Source organism: Poecilia reticulata, linkage group LG1 (genome assembly GCF_000633615.1).
Source record: "Poecilia reticulata strain Guanapo linkage group LG1, Guppy_female_1.0+MT, whole genome shotgun sequence".
NCBI classification, from domain to species: Eukaryota; Metazoa; Chordata; class Actinopteri; order Cyprinodontiformes; family Poeciliidae; genus Poecilia; species Poecilia reticulata.
In genome coordinates this window covers 28,199,576-28,205,575 of record NC_024331.1, presented here as the reverse complement: position 1 = coordinate 28,205,575, position 6,000 = coordinate 28,199,576, and the positions used below count along the sequence as shown (strand labels likewise).

Below are 6,000 nucleotides of genomic sequence, written 5' to 3'. Positions count from 1 at the left end.
TCCGCAAAAAGCAGAGATGCTATCCTAAGGCCACCAAAATGGATCCCCTCAACACCTCGGCTGCGCCTAGAAATTCTGTCCATGAAAGTAATGAACAGAATTGGTGACAAAGGGCAGCCTTGACAGAGTCCAACTCTCACCGGAAACGAGCCCGACTTACTGCCGGCAATGCGGACCAGACTCTGACACCAGTCATACAGGGACCTGACAGCCCATATCAAAGGGCCCGGTACCCCATACTCCCGGAGAGCCCCCCACAAGTCCCCCCTGGGGACACGGTCGAACGCCTTCTCCAAGTCCACAAAACACAGGTAGACTGGTTGGGCGAACTCCCATGCACCCTCCAGGACCTGCTGAGGGTGTAGAGCTGGTCCAGTGTTCCACGACCAGGACGAMAACCACACTGCTMTTCCTGAATCCGAGGTTCRACTATCYGAYGGACCCTCCTCTCCAGGACCCCTGAATAGACCTTAYCAGGGAGGCTTAAGAGTGTGACCCCTCTGTAATTGGAGCACACCCTCCGGTCCCCCTTTATGAACAGGGGGACCACCACCCCAGTCTGCCAATCCAGGGGAACTGGCCCCGATATGCTCGTATAAACTGAAACACAGCGTCATAGCTGCATTCATACATTTACAAAATCTGTATGTTTCCATCTGTGAGAGATTAGTTCAATCCAGTCATGGCTTCTGTGTTTGATTCATGTGTAAAATGAAACACAGTAAGATCAGAGTAACAAAAATGTATTCTAAGATTGTGTTGTATGTTATTTTACTAGAGAGTTAACATTATCTCATATTCTGTGCTGTCCTGGGAAACTGCCAAACTCTTTTGCCTGAGTTTGGTGTAACTTACATTTGTGCCCATTTCAGACTGAAAATGTAGCAAAGTCTTTAAAAGTTTCAAAACCATAAAATGTTTCTCATTATCATAAAGGGTTATTAAGCTGCCAAAGGGAATACTAGTGGAGTGGTGCAGTGCTGCTCCCCCTCCATAACCTGGAGGGTCTTTTTATGACTTTATTATTTTGTGTTTTTATGATGTAAAACACTTTTATCTGCCTTTTTGTTGAAATGTGCTATACAAATAAACTAGATTAATTGAATAATTTGATCATACACAGCAGGTTTAAAGGAGATTGCTTCATATAATCTGTGCCTGCAATAAGCACAGATTAAGTTATTTAGAAATATTTCTGGTTGCCAAAATCTCAAACAGTATTGGTGTAGAAATGAATGAATCCCCACCAAGCATTGTAAATAGCACTGTTCAAAACTGTAGTTGGAAAATTGGCTTTTAAGTTAGCTAAGCTGATTGCAGGCTGACTACCTGAGCAGAAACCAGCTAATGTCTTAGGACTCCTAAGACATGAACATTATAAATGGTATGTTGCAAAAATTCAGGTAAAGTTATCCATAGATGTTTGCCCTTTGGTTTCTGTTTGGATAATTTATTTGGTTGTTTTTCTAGATCTTTCCATTTTTGTTTATCACATGTGTTAGTTCACTTTTTCCTCATGTTTTTGCCCTTTGAACTTCTTTCCTCTGCTTTGTTTTGCTGTTTGTTTGTTTTGTCATAGTTTTTCCTACGGTTTCCTTTGTCTCAGCTTTCTCCCATCCTTCCTTTACCAGCTGGTTTACATCTCTTGATTTCTTCCTCCCTTCTCTCTTCCCCAGCTGCCTCTACTTACCTTTGATTAGTCTCTCTCCCCTCCCTCAGTGTATTTAAGCTCTCCAGTTCACATCGTACCCCACTGACTCCTCCGTTATTGTCTGTGTTGTTCCAGGCCACTGTCCGTTTCCTTCTCCCCTGCTGTGTTGCTGCCTTTGTCCTGTAAGTTTTTCTGTTATCGATCATATCTATACTAGCCTGCTTATTGGTCCAGCCGTCATAATGCAGAATGCAGCAGTTGAAGTTTATTTCTGAATATATTATAATGATACATCCATTATATTATGGGTATTTTTTCAATATGTATAAGCTGTGGCTCTCAAATCCTTATGTGTCCCTGTTAGAATAACTGGTCATTGTTGTTAAAAGGGTGATGCCATGTTGTATCATTCTTTGTTTAGTTTCCAAACTTATTCTTGCGTTTTGTTCTTTGTGCATTTGAACTTGGTTCTCTTGCGTCTTGTACTTTTCACTTGGCTTGTAGTTTCATTGTGTCTGGGTCAGCTTCCTTGATGTTAATTATTCAACTTCTCTCGGTCTGCATGTCTGCTCTTTTCCACAGCTGTTCATTTCTGCATCATTCTCCATCCTTCCCTTATTGAATGGACTCGCTGTTTTTTATTGTTCTTCACTGAATCTTCCCGTCACTCTGTCCGTGCTGCATGTCCTGTTCTCCTTGTGCCAACTTTATTATTTTCATTATTAAATCTCCACAATGGTCTGCTTCAGCTCTTGTCTGCATTTTGGTCCAGTTTTTTTCATTTACATAACATAAGATATGGATAGATGAAAATCATAATCCACTAAGAGTAGTATTACTTCAGTGTTTTTTACACAAGTCAAAGTAAAGAGGCAATGATCTATCAAGTAAGAATAAAATGGGATTTGGTAAAAAGCCAATTTGGTTACTAAGTAATTAATAATGTAATACATGTACATTTTGGTATTTTCGGTAATTAAAAAATCTGCACAAAACTACCAATTAAGGCAGAATTATGTTCTTTCTTTTCAAAACAAATTTTGGAAAAACTGTTTTTGCAAATACAACCTTTTGTACCCATGTGCATCATCTGGCAATGTCAAGACCAGAACTATCAACTACGTCTGAGTTTGCAATTAACTTATTTTGTTTTGAATCAGTGTTTTTATGCACCTTTGTTTTTTTTTTTTTTGTTTGTTTGTTTTTTTTTTTGTAGGCTATCTAATAAGTATGTATATCTCGATTTCTACAGTCTGGCTCAAAATCTTAAGGGAGGTAAAGACAACATGGGGTCTTCAAAAGCTGAACTTTTGAAAGATGTAAAGTCTCTGAGGTGCTGATCATTTTGAATTGCACAAGTGCAACGATTTCTTTCCTCAGCTAGCCCAGCAAACAGCCTGTAGTAAAGATCTCCTCTGCTATCTCTGTAGAGCAAAGTCCTTTTTGTGTGTTGTTGGTGGTGGGTGTTCGAATGGCTGGAGCAGTTTCCTTCAGGCCATGTCTGAATGCACAATGCTGCAGGTGGGGTTGCTGATTTTGATTTTGTTCACTTTGCCAAGCTTGCTCTTCATACAGCAGGTTTCCACAACACCATGTGGAAATGAACATATTGTCAATACATCAGTTGTATATCCTTTTCCAGTTCAGGTTATTTTGATTGTAGTTGTGCGTCTTCCCTACTCCATATTTGTTGTAGTTTTTTTTTTGAAAGCGCAGCCAGAGAAGTCATTAAGGAAGTTTGACTTCAAAAAATATAGGTTAAATAAGTTTACAAAGAAAAGAAAATGAAACCAGTTGTAAAATTTGGTCAGTTGGAAAAAAGTTTTAACAAATAAAAATGATCGTTTTATTAAATTGTTAAAGTGTATAAAAGTCAGGAACCCTGAAAAGCTGAATGTGCCCCAACAATCAGTTAAAACTGCATTTAGCTGTACAGATAAAAACCCTTTGATCTCTAACTAAGAAGTGCTGCCAGAGATTCTCGTTTCTTCTCCTTCTGTCCAACAGTTCAAGACATTGCAGATCAGAGTATTAAATTTTTATTTATTTTTTTAATTGCTTGGGTTGTTTGATCTGGGTTGTTGAAACTTATGTCACCACATGTATTGACTTCTCTAAAAATTAACTATGTAAATCTTAATGTGAAAGGAAGCAAAATGTAAGGCTTGTGGTGATTTATTTCTCATTATAGTTGATGAGAAAAGTCTTGATGTGACGGAATACATTTTGACATCACTGCAGCATTCTTTATATTTTTGTTTATGAATTCATTTTAAATTATACCTATTGATCATCTAACCTTGAGGATGAAAGACATGTATTAACATAAATCTACATATAAATATGTTTTGAACTTGCTTCCTGTTGGCGTGACTCCCAGCATATTTGCACACACACAGCTCTTGTGCATTAGTGTTTATTAGGTGCTACTTTCTGTCCCCTGCTGATCAATATTCAATAATTTACTGAAACACTTGCATCTTGTGAGCTTTAAGAACATTGTGTTGTGCACATGAACAGGAAAATAAACGGTGTTTTGGTTTCTAGATGAAATAAGAACCCAATGTTCCATTTCTAGTGTTGTTTGATGGTCAGGCTAATGCTGAGAGTGCATTGTCACGGACCGATTGTATTAATTCTGCAGAAGGTTTATTGTAATGGCTGAGGTAAAATCTAGCTTTTCTTAAAGAATGGAGCATTTATGTGACAAGACTGATGCCTGCCAGCTTCGTCTCTGCCATCAGCAGACAGCGGCAGGAAAAGGTTTCTTTGTAAGGCTAGGTGGAGCTTTAATGAACACCTTATCTTAAAATTATAAAAGAACCCAGCAAAGATGTTGTCACAACATGGAGAACTTAATGGATCCGTTACCATTTGGTTCTATAACCAAATGGTAACTCCTAAACATTGTAGTTAAGAAGCAAAAATTCAGTAGCATTTAATGACACAAATTAGCATTTAAAGAATTGATGATACATTTTTTTTTAGTTGATGCAATACTCACAGGGACAGTTGTGTAAAACAAAAACACCAAGATTTAATTACCATTTAAAAAATGAAGAAGGTTGTTACACCATGAATCATTTGACATGCATGTGTTGGGACTTCACTTGGCTCACATTTCTGTTCTACGAGAAGTGAAATGATCGGACACTTGTGGCAAAATACGACCTCTGCATCAGACCGTGATCTGCCGTCTGAGTTTTAAAACACTGCATTTTAAATTCACTTTTCTTTCACTTTTTTCTTCTTTAACATTTTATTTTTTTTCTAAATCTTTTTGAAGATGATGTATATGCAACAAGGAATCCCGATAGTGCCAAATGATGATCTAAATATATGTAACGGCTGCAAATGGAAAAAAATGTGATTAATGGTGGAAAAGAAAAATGCAAAATGGGTCAATTCATACTTGAAATATTCTACGCTCAAATCTTGTGACGCTGTTTTGCAAAAGGTCCTGCTTTAGAGCAGCATATGAAAATGTACAACAAAAGCCGCTGGAACTGAAGCGTTTTGTGTTCAAAGAAACCAGAGGCTGGGTTGGGTGGGAGAGGGGCATTTCAAAATTTTAGGGAGATTAGTAACACGCTGAAAGCCTTGAACAAGAAGAAACCCTGCTGGGATGTTATCTTTGCTTCCATCCAGCTATCCATCCATGAAAACTAAAGAAGTGTTCTGCTATGCTCCACTGGACTAAGGGGCTAAAATTTGGCTGCTGACACCCCCTGGTTCAAGCTGTCATCACACTTCAGGGCCAAATTGTTGTGACAAAAAGATACTGACAAACAAAGTACTCCCCCTGAGGTGTGATGGCCTGAAACACTTCAGAAATTAAGAAATTCAGCACATGAAATGAAAAAGAGACTTTGACAGCAAAAAAACTATATTTATATAATCTAGATCTGTAATATGTTTCATAGGGAACTGAAGAATAGCTTTTGTCAAAAAGTGTTTCCCCCCCCTGAAAATCAATTTATTTTTGGCCAGGTTAAAGATTACAAGTAGACATGAACACAAAGTGTTTTAATCTTGACATTTAGTTTCCCAAATGCATGGGATTATGGGAAATGGATATTTTTAGGAATTCTGGAAAAAGAAAAAACTTCAATGACTTGAGTGTAAGAATTTCTCAATGCATAAAAAAAATAAAACCCTTTTTCCAAAGGGTTTTATTTGCATTTTGTCCCGTTTCAGCAGACTTCAGTGTATTATTGGGATATGTGATACAGCAACACAAAGGAGGGGGAAATGGACCAAACATATCTGACAGAAGAGAGTGGTTCTCTGTTGGAGCTTCAAGAGTTTTCTTTCTTAACTAGTCATTAGATAAGAAAATGTCAAACATG

General features: G+C 37.9%; 1 protein-coding gene across 13 annotated transcripts in view; it reads left to right on the top strand.

Moving 5' to 3' along the window:
• Positions 1 to 6,000, top strand: part of tenm3 (teneurin transmembrane protein 3) — a 549,164-nt gene that overhangs the window by 293,007 nt on the left and 250,157 nt on the right. For 4 of the 13 annotated variants that reach the window (XM_017305073.1, XM_017305072.1, XM_017305068.1 and 1 more), the window contains exon 1: positions 1,789 to 1,833. The exons of 4 other annotated variants lie outside the window; for them this stretch is intronic. The gene's annotated coding sequence lies outside the window, so the exon portion shown is untranslated. Of the gene's footprint in view, positions 1 to 1,780; positions 1,834 to 6,000 lie in introns of those variants that run through there. 5 more of the 13 variants (XM_017305079.1, XM_017305078.1, XM_017305076.1 and 2 more) reach the window with 3 other exon arrangements.